Genomic DNA, 14,187 nt, shown 5'->3' with positions numbered 1-14,187 from the left:
CGGGACGAAAGAAGAGAGATTGCGTTTGCAGCGTGCGACAATTCTTCGTAACTTCGCTAGTACTGGCGAAATTCTTGAAATTATTGTGGCGTTTAATTCGTGAGCCACTAATTTTTTTATATGCGAAGTAGCTCTTTGACTAGCCTGTGTAACGCTGTCCCTTTATCCGAACTACGCTCCCCTGGCCACACGTGTTAGGGGGGGGGGGGGAGCTCACGTCTTCCTTTGCAGTGCGCATGCACGTTCCTTGACATCACTATACCTAGCCTGTCGCCACTCGCCGTGTGTCATCTCTCTCACTTTACTCTCTCCACCACTCGCAACGTTCGAGCGCACATCGAGTGAACAGTCTTTCCGAGAAGAAAGTTACAGGAAACCCTACCCACCTCCCATGTTCGCGTTTCAAACAAACACCAAGTTTTGCTTCAAACCGTTCTTCCAGCACACGCGTTGACGACCATTTGAACTGAGTCAATGCTGTGCGCATCGCTGCTGCTTCGCATTCCATCAGCGTTCCCTTCGGGGATTGGATTGGATAAACTTTTATTTGGTCCTCCAAAGCACAGATCACTCTATTGCGGGCAGCTCCCACGTGGGGACTGGGATGCCGAGCTGATCGTTAATAATTTTAAATGCGATTGCATTTCTTATGACATCTTCGGCTGCAGTGCACTGGTACCGTGACGGTGGAAAGGAAGTTACATCCAACACCGACCGAGTTTTACGCCTCGCTACGGGCCAGCCGTACGTGTGAGCCACTAAACTCGATCCCTTACAGCAGCGCTGTAAGCGAGAGGTGTCTAGGGAGCCTACATGAACGGCCGTTCATGTAGGCTCCCTAGAGGTGTCATTTAGCCAACGACAGTTTCCAGCGTCTTGTTTGTGCTGGTAATCAGTGAGCAAACAATAAAAAATCAAACAATGAGAGACACTTGCGAGACGCTACGTGTCCAGTGGGTGCGCATCTGTTCTCCAGGTGGTTGTGCTGCATCGATTCTGTACCAACTCGACGAAGGTTACGGTAATTTTCGCATCGCCTTCAATGTCCAGTCGAATCTCGGCAGCAAAAATAAGGCAGAGAAGGATGGGGACACGGTCGAAAATGACCGAAGATGGGGTACCACTCAGCGAGATCATCACGGCATCAGGAGGTGGCGGAGGGTGAGTTGGTCAGCCAGAACTGCGCTGTAGTCGGAGATCGCGGGGGCACAACCGTTCGACACGCAATCCACCGAGCGAGAGGTTCTCACGTGGAAAAACCGTTATGGACACCACGCAATGCATTCGTATATCCTCACGATTTTCTTCAGAGAAGTGGAGGCATTTTTTTATTGAATTCATTCCATGGTTGCTTGAAAAAGAATTTCAGAGTCCCTTTAAATGCGAATGCATTTTTCAGTCGCGTTATGTCACGCTTCTGCCGTTGTTTACGGCGCCACTCTCGCACTTCCCTCTCACTCCCTCTCTCATAGCAACAGCTGCGGGCAAATGGTTATCCTCTCCCCTAGCAACCAGAGCATGTAATGCGAGAGAGTGTAGGAGACGGTAAAATCAGTGCTTCGCCGTCCCTCGCCGTTCGGTCTCTCCTATTGCGCCCTTTCTCGTCCGTTCGCGCGTAACGCCGACTAAATTTCAAGGCCGAAAGGCTGTCGCAGTGACGTCTGAGGTTGGGGGCCCAGTTTCCCAACTGAGCATGCTCAGTAAGACTTTTTTTAAGTGTGAATACACTTTATAAGCGACCCCAAACCATCCACCGCCGTCGGCGGCGTCCGCAGTCTTCTCTCTATCTTTAAAAGAAAGAGGACTTGGCGGGCCGCAGCGCGACGCTCTACTGAATAAGCCACGGACGCGACGCTGATATCGGTGTCAGTAACACGCCTTATATCTTTAACGCCGCTGCGCGCGTCCCCCTCCCCCTTCGCTCGGGAGTAAAGTTAAAATCCGTTGGCAATCGCCAGTGAGTTAACGTAAACTCCCCCGTGTGATCAAATTGCGATTCCCAGAAACCATTACACCATAAAGGCACCATAGTGTGAATAATAAATATAATAGTGCGAATTAATAAATACCCCTCATAGCATCACCCCGTGCATTCACACTTAACCATGTTCACCCTCAGGGAAATGCTTGGGAGTTTTTTTTTTTTTTCACATCTTTTATTCGGCCCAATCTAGCCGCAGCAGCTGTGAGATCGTTGGTTCTCCTAAAACGTGAACGAAACACAGGCTTTCCGCCGCGTTCGCGGCGTAATCCCCACCCTCTGACGTCACCCTCTGACGTCTCTGCGGCCTCCACCCTCTTACGTCACTGCGGCAGCCTTTCGGCCTTGAAATTTAGTCGGCGTTGGCCTCACTCTCGCCCTCTCGATGGCTGGACGCCTCTACAGAACATCCGGAAATGTGTGCCGCCGCTGTGATACGCCAACGCCGAGCCGAGAACAAACAGTGTATGTTTTGTTCACTTCACAGTATTTCTTAGCGAACTTTGGCGACTTTGAGCGAATCTATCTATCTAGCCACCTACGGCTTTTAGCTCTCCTGGCCGTTTCGATAATGGTATCGATACCAAACTTGGTATGGCATAACATGACTGTATGAATAACATATTTGACTCGTCATGACATGAAAGTCATGAAATGCATGTCATTAATGTCATGACTTACATTTCATGGCCCTGCGGGTCTTGAGTGGTTTCTTTACATGTCATGTTGCAAAACTGGTATGGTATGGAATGATTGTATGGCGAACGCAAGCGACAGACCATAACATGAAAATTATAACATGCGTGTCATGTAACAACATGACTATGTGCCACGCTCATGATGCGCTCGCGGCCATTTCGCTAGCGTGACATATACCAAATTTGGTTTTACGGGACGCGAATGGATGACGAAGGTAGGATACTGGTGAAAACATGATAAACATGAGATGCGTGTCATGTAGCAACATGGCTACATGCTACGCTCATGATGCGATCGCGGCCGTTTTGCTAGCTTCCAATGTACCAAACTCGGTATTACGCGACGCGAATGAACTACATACGTAAATGACACATCAAAACATGATAATCACGACATACGTGTCATGTAACAACCTGACTACATGCCACATTGATGAAGTGCTCGCGGCCGTTTGGCAAGGTTCTCATATGCGAAAGTTGGTATTACGTACGCGACTCCAATGGATGACAAAGGCATGTGACTGCTGCAAACATGATAATCAGGGGATGCGTGCCATGTGAAAAAATGACTACACGCCACAGTCAAGGCGCCAATACACTTTGACGTGACACGGAGCGCGTGCTCGCTGGCGTTCATTTTGTAGCGTCCCGTAGGCGTTGCCATGCCAGGTGCCGGTCCTGCAATATACTCGCAGGCGCGTGCCGCGCTGCGTTGTGTTGATGCATGCGCATTTCAGTGCGTCTGGCGTCTCTCGGTCACGAAAAAAGGGAGACGCAGTCTTGTCTTGATAACGCATCGGCGCGAAATGCAGCATGTCGCATTTCGCGCCGGTTGCCATCGGGCCACGCCGTCGGACGCTGGTCGCGCCTGGCGTCAGACTATATATATAGGGCTCGCGTTTTGCTAACGTAGCGTCATTGCGCCCAGCGTGCGCGCGCGTCGATGCAACCTTAGGGTATACTGGGCCCTTCATGATGCGCTCGTGGCCGTTTTGCTAGCTCTACATATACCGAATTTGATGTTACGTGACGTCAATGGATGAAGGAATATATGACTGATGCAAACTTGATAATCCTGAAACGCGTGTCATGTAAGAACATCACAACATACTATGCTCATAGCGTGCTCAGGGCAGTTTTGCTAGCTCCACATAAACTAAATTCAGTATCAGGTTCATTCATTCATATTTGGCGTTTAACGTCCCAGAACCACCATATGATTATGAGAGACGCCGTAGTGGAGGGCTCCGGAAATTTAGACCACCTGGGGTTCTTTAACGTGCGCCCAAATCTGAGCACACGGGTCTACAACATTTCCGCCTCCATCGGAAATGCAGCCGCCGTAGCCGGGATTCGATCCCGCAACCTGCGGGTCAGCAGCCGAGTATTTAACCACTAGACCACCGCGGCGGGGCTCAGTATCAGGTGACCTGAGCAGATGGAGCTAAACGTCACATCCAAACATGATAATCATGACATGGAAGGTATGTACGGCATCACTTACCTCCACCTCGTAGCGTTGTGCTGACTTCAAAGTGACTTATCAACTCTTTTCATTCGTGCTTCGCTTATGATCGATTCCCACTGTACGTGGGATCTGCCAATTTTTTTTGACCATGCACGCTACCTACTATAGACGAAAACGCATACCACGTTTCTCACGAAACACCTACGCCACTTGCAGTGAATGGCGCTATTTGCTGTATAATGTAAGAAAAAAAGAAAACATTTTTCTTCTAGCGCTGCAGTTTCACGTGCGAAACACCATAATGGACGTTATGCAATGCATTCGCATTTTAAGGGCGAAGCTCCTTAAGCTCTGGATCCTAGTAGTAGTAGTAGTAGTAGTAGTAGTAGTAGTAGTAGTAGTAGTAGGAGTAGTAGTAGAAGGCAATACCCCTTACCACATACTAAGCCCGAAAGTGTTAGAGATAGCCTTTCGCATGCTACAAGCGAGATCATACCTATCACGTGGCCGACTCAGCCATTTGTTACAACTCCCACATAAATCCACCATGCCCACACTGCACAGAAGTCTACTGTCCACTTTCTCGCATGCTCTGGCAATGCTACGCGTTTCCTCAGGGACCTCTCAACGGAGAGTCCAACTGGGAAGAGGCACTCAGGATACCCGAGTCCCACCACCGGCTAAAGATAGTCCAGAAGGCTCAAGAACTGGCGGAACGCGACCCTGTTGTCCCGACTCGTGCGTCCCCTATAGCGGCAGCTAGGGTGTCACATATGCCCCCCCCCCTGGTAACTTATATTCCTCAGGACTTTATCAGGACTGGTTGATCGCGGCATTCTCGACATGACTCTGTGCTATGTGGAGAATGCCTCAGTTGCTTGGAGTGCTTACGCTGGCCCAAAGCCAGAAACTCGGTAGGCTTGAATTAATTTTTGTTTTCAAAATGTCATCCTAATATTGATACTAAATCTTATCTTGTTCAAAGATAAACTAGCAATGTCTGATCAAGAAATCAAGGTGTATTTTAAGTTCCAAAATCTTATCGTCACGTGCACGCGTACTTTATTTTTTACTGTAAAGCAGTAACCTTTGTCTGTATTGAGCTCAACAAGCATACGGAGCTTTGAAGGGCGCGCTAAAAATGTCTTTAAAAATTTGTTGTTAGTACTTTTATGCGTATATTGTCATGGTGCTCCAAAATACATTTTCCAATTATTTCACACTGTATAATATTCAACCACTACATTATCTGTATGTGTGTCTTTTTCAGAGTGTATTTTGTAGGGTTGAAAATGTTTCCACAGGCCACAATGAAACTACGCGCGCTCTCCGATCCTCACGCCCTCCCGATAATAGACGACGTACTTTTAATTGCCAATCCAGAAAGTAGCACGTGCTAGCACGATGTATACAATGAGCCACACAAAAGACTCAAGAAAAAAAATGGCAGCATATCCACGGAGTGAATGATGGAGAGTGGGGCGAAGCATTCGTCCGTCTATTCGTTCTTGCTTCCATCTGTTCATGCGTGCGTCTGTGTGGCCGCCTGTGCGTCCATTCACCCGTCCGTGCGTGCATCTGTTTGTGCGTCCGCACGTCCATCTGTACATTCGTCCCTGCGTCCGTCCATGCGTCCATCCGTCCATGCAGCCATCCGTGCGTCCTTCCATGCAACTGTCTCTGTGTCCGTTCGTCCGCCTATTCAACACTCCAAGTACCACCATCTCACATCTTTTCATCATATATTCCTTATATTGAAGCACTGCCATCCAGCGGACATTCCAAGGACTGAACGAGAGGAGGCACACGCACACTTTCTTACAGCTGGCGCCTCGTGCTACTTCCCACCTTTAACCACCTCGGGTTCTTGGTATATACTAGTTCACTGTACTCATGACACTGTGGCCTAACACTCGCTAAACCTTTGTAAAACCAAGGAGGTTACGCCCAGCGAGTATACGGTAGCAACCCTTTCTTGTCAGGTATTGCTCAATGTGCCCACTGACTGCTAAGGAGGAATGAAAGACAGGAGAATTCGGCTCTTAGTTAACGCGCACGCTGCGAATTTTAGGGGCGAAGCTTTTTATACCACCACCCGTTCATCCCTCGTAGCCGTTGTAGTGTGTAACAAGTATGACATTTTTTACCTCCAGGGTGGTTCCGGTGAGAGATTTCTGTGCGTTGTTGAACAATAGAAAATAATGCTCATGTACGTGCCAATGGCTGCTAAGGGGGAATGAGAGACAGGAGCATTCGGCTTTTAGTCAACGCACACGCTGCTATCCCCATTAGCAGCCATTGGCATGTACATTGAGCACTATCTGACAAGAAAGGGTTGCTACGTTATACTATCTGGGTGTAACCTCCTTAGATTTAGGAAGTTTAGCTAGTGTTGAGCCGCAGTGCTATGAATACAATGAACTAGTATATACCATTAACTCGAGGTGGTTAAAGGTGGGAAGGAGATACGAAGCGCAAGCCGTAAGAAAGTAAAAGCCAAATTTTCCTGTCTCTCATTTCTCATTAGCAGCCATTGGCATGTACATTGAGCACTATCTGACAGGAAAAAGTTGCTACGGAATACTCGCTGGGTGTAACCTCTTTGGTTTTAGAAAGGTTTAGCGAGCGTTGGGCCGCAGTGCCATGAATGCAATGAACCATGAACTCGAGGTGGTTAAAGGTGGGAAGTAGACTCGAAGCGCAAGCCGTAAGAAAGTGTGTGTGTGCCACCTTGGAATGCTCGCTGGATGATGGTGCTTCTATATGGGGAATATAGTATGAAAAAACGCGAGATGGTGATACTTGGAGTGTTGAATAGATGGACGAACGGACACACACACAGATGCATGGATGGACGCATGAACGGGCGAAGGGGCGAATACAAGGACGAACGCAGGAACGGACGCAAGAACATACGCACGTGCGGATGGGCGGATGGACGCATGGACGGTCACGCAGATGGACATATGGACAGATGGAAGCAAGAATGAATGGACGGACAAATGCTTCGCCCCAATCTCTATCACTCACTCCTTGGATATGCTGCCATTTTTTTTATTGTTCAACAACGCACAGAAGAAATCTCCCACCGGCACCACCTTGGAGGTCAAAATGTAAGATTGCTTACACACTACTACTACGACTACGAGGGATGAACGGGTGCCGCTATAAGGAGCTTCGCCCCTAAAAATTGGCAGATCCCACTTACAGTGGGAATTGACGATAAGCGAAGCACGGAAAAGGAAGGTTGATATGTCATTATAAAGGGCCCGTAAACCACCAACAGACCCCCGCGTGGTACTCTCCATGCCTTTCTTCTATAGTGAACTAAAATATGATCTAGTGGCGCGACTGGCAGGCCGTGGCTGCAGTCTCGGTGGTCCCAAACGACCCGGATGGCCACTAGGATTTCTCGCCGCGCCACTGCGCCTTTTCATGTCATGTGCGCAAGGCGAGCGCGCGCCGATGGCGTCTTTCCTGGATAGCGCGGGCATTGCGGTAGTCAATCAGTGCGTGTGCGTTAAATTGTGTGTGAGTTTGGCGCGTTGAGCCACCGCCACCTGAAGAAACTTCGTCAAGGCCTAGAAGCTCTACTGCATATATCAACGGGCGGACGACGCTGGTCGCTTTGTGCGCTGTGGTGGCACACAACGCAACCGACGCCGGCATTCGGTGGCGCGTTCGCATCAGCGTTGCAGTCCCTGCAGCATTACTGCACTTCGCCGAGAAACAACGAATGTCGCATCGTTCTTGTGGGCCATCAGGCTATTCGCAGTTGTGGTGCGTGCTGCTTGTGGTTGAGCTCGTGTTCGTTGGTGAGCGCCCAGATTGCGAGTGGCTGCGGTGCCAAGGAAGTGTTGTGTCCACATTTCTGAAGAAACCATCAATCTTGGCCACGAGTGTATGTATTTATATTTAAGACTGACCAAGGCTTCCGGAAGGCATAGACACGGTCTATTCTAAGGAATAGTGTCAGCCGAACAAAACATAAAAAAGTAAATATGCTGCTTTTGTTTCGTTTCGTGTATTGTGTTACATCTGGTACCATGTTATTAAATAGGAAGCATTTCTAAGTGAACTTCGGTGGCTTTGAGCGTATCTATCTATCTATCTATCTAATCTATCTATCTATTTATCTATCTATCTATCTATCTACTTCTAGCTCTCCTGGTTGTTTCCATAATGGTATCAATACCAAACTTGGTATGGCATAACAAGACGGTATGAAGAACTTATCTGACTAGTCATAAAATGAAAATTATGACCTGTATGTCATGAATGTCATGATTTACATATCATGGTTCTGGAGCTCTCGCGGTGGTTTTGTTCACATGGCATGTTGCATAGCTGGTATGGTATGACATGACTGCATGCCGAACGCAAGCGACTGACCCTAACATGAAAAACATGACATGCGTGTCATGTAACAACATGACTACATGCCATGCTCATGATGCGCTCGCGGACGTTTCGCTTGAGTCACATATATCAAACTTATATTGCGTTACGTGAATGGATGACCAAGTTATGTGACTGGTGCAAACATAATAATCGTGAGATGCGTGTCATGCACCAACATGACTACATGATACGTTCATAATGCACTGGCAACCCTTTCGCTAGCTTCACTTATACCAAATTTGGTATTAAGGGACGTGAATGAATGACAAAGGTATGATACTGGTGCGAACTCGATAAACATGAGGTGCGAGTCATGTTGCAACATAACTGCATGCTACGCTCATGATACGCTCGCGGCCGTTTCGCTAGCTTTACATGTACCAAACTCGGTATTACACAACGCGAACAGACGACATAGTTAAATGTCACATCCAAACATGATAATCACGACGTGTGTCAAGTAATTGATTGATTTTATGTGGGGTATAACGTCCCATAACCACCATATGATTATGAGAGATCGTAGTGGAGGGCTCCGGAAATTTCGACCATTTGGGGTTCTTTAACGTGCATCCAAATCTGAGCACACGGGCCTACAACAATTCCGCCTCCACCGGAAATGCAGCCGCCACAGCCGGGATTGGATCCCGTGACCTGCGCGTCAGCAGCTGAGTACCTTAGCCACGAGAACACCACGGCGGGGCATGTCTGATGATGCACTCGCGACCGTTTCGCTAGCGTCACATGTGCAAAATCTGGTATTACGTGACGCCAATGGATGACAAAGATATGTGACCGGTGCAAACATGATAATCATGAGATGCGTGTCATGTGAGAACATGACTACAAGCCACAATCAAGACGCCAAGACTCCAATACACTTCGACGTGAAGTGGTGCGCGTGCTCGCTGGTGTTCATTTCGTCACGTCACGCCGGCTTTGGCACGCCAGGCGCCGGTCCTGCCATATACTCGCGGGCGCACGCCACACTGACGTATGTGCGTTTCAGCGTGTCTGGCGTCCCTCCATCACGAAAAAAGGGAGACGCAGTGTTGTCTGGGTCATGTATCGCACGTTGCATTTCGCGCTGGTTGCCGTCGGGCTGCGCCGACGGACGCTGGTCACGCCTGGCGTCACACTACACAGTGCTCGCGTTTTGATAACGTAGCATCGCTGTGCCCAGCCTGCGTGCGCGTCAACGCTACATTAGAGTATATTGGGCTTTTCATGATGCGCTCGAGGCCCTTTCGCTAGCTCCACATATACCGAAGTTCGTATCACGTGACGTCATAGGCGACGCATGTAAATGACATGTTCAAGCATGACAATCAAGACATGGAAGTCATGTACGGGATAATTTAATTCCACCTCGTAACGTTGTTCTGACTTTAGAAGTGACATATCATTCGCATCCGTGCTTCGCGTATCATCGATTCCCACTGTACATGGAATCTGCCAATTTTTTCAGTCTCATTTTTATCCTATGCGTGCGCTTTGAAGTGCGCCTTAAAACGAAAACCATAAATGGGAAGCATAATGTCATCGCTTTTCTCTCATTCACCGGTGGATGAATGGAATAACATTTATAAATGTCTTTCAGGGAGCATGCGAGCGAGCTCAGGGCTCCCAAGTTGGGATTGAGAGTCCTATAGTCTAACGACTGTATCGCGGACTTGCTGGACGGCCCATTTTTGGTCAAAATATTTTTGCCCAATTGATATAGACGAGAGGGCCAGCGACGGCTAGAAGGAAATCCTAGCACACACGAGACGAGCTTTTTATTCCTCCTGTCTGTGCGCGTGCTTCTCAACAAGTGTTCTTGAGGTACGCGTACCGCGCTCTTGTGGCCTGCGCAAAAGATCGAAGCCGATAAGCGTCTCTTGCAGGCCGGATTATTGCATTTCCGGTTCTAACAAACTGCTCTACTGCACGTGTGCCGATGCGATTGGCTGCATTCTCACGCAAGTACCGCGGTGGAGTCTGTACTTAGATAACCCGTGCCATGTAGCTCACGACATGTCGAAGCAGAGAACGGATTCTCATTGCGTTTCTAAGGGTTGCCCAATCGATAACCGAGGTCCACCGAAGGCGTCGCCGTTTGATGGTGGTGGTGGTAAAAAACATTTATTTCAGAAAAAGTCTACTAGAGAGTGTCGACGTGGCCCATCGGCGTGCTAGAGTGGCCAGACCCTATTCCGGGACGCCAGTGGAGCTGGAAGCTGCCCGTGCGTGCTCCACCAAGGAGCGTTGCGCAGCCAAGGTAGAGCAGCCGAGCAGGTGCTCCTGCCAAGCCTCTTTAGTTGGGATAGGAAAAGGGGATGAGAAAGGGACGGGATTAACTGGGCACGATGCTACGACGTGATATGTGTCAGCGAGGACATGCAAGGTCGAGCACGTGCCATTGATTTCCGGCAAAAAGTGTCTGGTGACCGTCGGACTGATAAAGGTGTTAGTCTGCAGGCGGCGTAGCAGTCGTTCGTCCGCTATCTCCAAACCGCGTGCGGGGTCCGGGTAGAGGCGGCGCGGAGCCCGGTAATAAGCCGAAATTTCGCGAAAGCGCGTCAGGTTGGTATTGTCAGATTCCGTCTCGGGACATGGAGGGGCCACGGCCCGGACAGGAGAAGCGCGGGCAGCGGTATTTGCCGCCTGATTGATTGATTTGTGGGGTTTAACGTCCCAAAACCACTTCTGATTATGAGAGACGCCGTAGTGGAGGGCTCCGGAAATTTTGACCACCTGGGGTTCTTTAACGTGCACCCAAATCTGAGTACACGGGCCTACAGCATTTCCGCCTCCATCGGAAATGCAGCCGCCGCAGCCGGGAATCGAACCCGCGACCTGCGGGTCAGCAGCCGAGTACCTTAGCCACTAGACCACCGCGGCGGGGCGGCATTTGCCGCCTCGTTGCCGGGCAGGCCCGAGTGGCCTGGGGTCCGGACTATACGAATGGGATGAGGGTTAAAGCGCCAAGAGGCTGCCTGTAGTAGGCTAGCAGCCAGCGGGGCAATGAAACCCTGAACGTACTGAGAACAGGCCAAGTGCGAGTCCGTCAGGATGGTGCATGAGGCAGGGTGAGAGGCGGCCAAAGCTATGGCAACCTCTTCAGCGTGCGTTACTGTGTCTGCTCGAAAGGAGAGGCCATCGACGTGTTTGCCCTCTGTAATCACGGCAGCCGTGAAGTGACCCGAGTGGGAGAGACCCGAGACGTCCACGTAGAAAACACCAGGACGATCGGAGTGTCGCGTATGAAGGGCCGCGGCGCATGCTAGTCCAGGATGGAGGTCGGGGTTCATATTACGGGGTAGAGGTTCCACCCATAGCTTTTGATGCCAGAGCTCTTGTACCGGCTGCATAGGATCTTGGTGAGATTTCGGGTTAAGTCCAAGTCTGTGTAGAAGACGCCGCCCTGAAGGCGTCTGCGACAGTCGATTGATTTGAATAAAGCGATGAGCTTCGCGCATCTCTGCAAAGGTGTTGTGTACCCCCAGAGCCGCGAATTGGCTGTTGGAAGTTGCAATAGGTAGGTCCAGAGCGCGTTTGTATACTGAACGAAGAAGGACGTCCAGCTGGAGCTCGTGTCGACGACGCAGGCGAAGGTAAGGCAAGGCGTAGAGGATGCGACTGGTCACAAACGCGTGGGCCAATCGGAGGGACTGAGACCTGCGGAGGCCGCCGCGCTTGTTAGACACTCGCCGTATCATGCGGCTCACCTGCTCGCTGGTGCGTCTGAGGCCTGCTATTGTGCCCTTTCGATCCAAGGACGATGTGAGGTGAAAGCCAAGAACCCGAATATTTTGCACTGACGAGACGGGCCCGGACGGAAGAAAAATTTTAGGCGGCGGTAGCGGAGAGACTGAAAGAAGAGCCGATTTAGCTGGAGAGCACTCCAGGCCGCATGAACCAGCGTAGGTGTCCACCAGAAGGGCAGCATTTTGCAGGCGTTCTTCGATTTGCGCTAAGGAGCCGGTGTTGGTCCAGATTGTGATATCGTCCACATATAGTGCGTGTTGTATTCCCTCGACCTCGCTTAGAAGAGAGGGGAGGTTCATCATCGCCAGGTTAAAAAGCAGAGGAGACAGGACTGCCCCTTGAGGTGTACCCCGCGTGCCTAATAAGTACGGGCCATGTTCGGTAGAATTAAGGCGAATGAAGGTGGTGCGATGTGGTAGAAAGGCGAGAATGTGGATGAAAGTCTTTTGCCCGCAGTTTGTGGTAGACAGGTTAGTGAGTATAGTGCTGTGTTTGACGTTGTCGAACGCCCCACGGAGATCGAGAGCCAGCACGGCTTTATCGTTATGGCGCATAGTAGTCGGCTCTATCATATAGTGTTGAAGCTGGAGCAGGACGTCCTGCGCCGACAGATGCGGGCGAAAGCCAAACATCGTGTCGGCAAAGGTCCTCCTGGCCTCCAAGTAGGCGGAAAGGCGTTCGCAAACCATGGTTTCCATGAGTTTGCCTGCGCAGGACGTAAGTGAGATGGGTCTCAGTGCCTCGATACTAATGGACTTTGCCGATTTGGGTGTGAATGTCACGACCGATGTGGTCCATTGCGTTGGCAGCAGAGAGCCGTCCCGTATCGAATTTATAAGGTGGAGTAGTGAGAGGTGTGCTTGGTCGGGAAGATTTGCCAGGAGCGATACTGTGATTCCGTCGCGTCCAGGGACCGTGCCCCATCGCATTTTCGTGAGTGCAAATCGTAAATCTGAAAGCGTGTATGGGGCGTCGAGGTCGTTGTTAGGGGCGCCGGAATACGTATATGCTGGGCCCGCGTGATCAATTGTGCGGCAGATGTAGCGGTCACAAAGTTCTCGCAGGAGTTGATCCGTAGTGCCCTGAAAGGCATGCAGAGCACGGTGGAGCTGGCGTCGCGTTTCTCCCCTGGTGGTGGAGTGATCGAGAAGGCTTCTAAAGAGTCGCCACGCACTCTTAGAGCTCATCTGGTTTGCAGCCTTCGAACAGGTGTTTGCCCAGTTAGCATCGGAAAGTTGTGCAGAGTATGCGGCCGCCTCTGCAGTGAGCGCCTCAATGCGAGCGCGAAGTTTCCGATTAAGTTTGTTGCGTTTCCAGCGCTTTACGAGCCCGCGGCGAGCGTGCCAAAGATGTAGGAGGTGTGGCCCATCGATTGCAGGAGTCAAATTAGAGGTTGCAAGGGTGCGAGTGTTCGCTTGTTTCAAATGGAGGGCGTATGATGCCCACGCATATTCGGTCGAGGAGAGGACGGCGGGAAATGGTTGCATTCTGAACTGAGTCCAATCGGTGAGACGGGCTTGGCCCCAGTGTTGGCGCATTTTCTGCCACGGTGTCAACGAAATGCGGCGTAAAAAGTGATCGCTGCCTAGGGTTTCGCCTAAATTTTCCCATGTAGCATCGCGGATGTGACGGGTGAGGGAGAGGTCGGGGCATGTGTCTCGCGTGACCGAGTTGCCGGAACGTGTGGGTTGTGCCGGATCGGTAAGAAGCGTGAGGCTCAGCGAAGAAATGAGCTCCTTGAGCTCTCTGCCCCGGGCCTTCTCGTAGTGGTAACCCCAGTGAGGGCTGGGGGCATTAAAGTCCCCGACAATCACCACTGGTTGTCGGGCCGCTGTACGCACCGCCCGATGGAAGAGATGCGCAAACGAAGCCTTCGCAAGGCGAGGGGG

The sequence above is a fragment of the Rhipicephalus microplus genome, unplaced genomic scaffold (genome assembly GCF_043290135.1).
Source record: "Rhipicephalus microplus isolate Deutch F79 unplaced genomic scaffold, USDA_Rmic scaffold_269, whole genome shotgun sequence".
NCBI lineage: Eukaryota > Metazoa > Arthropoda > Arachnida > Ixodida > Ixodidae > Rhipicephalus > Rhipicephalus microplus.
Note: the sequence above shows the minus strand (reverse complement) of the source record.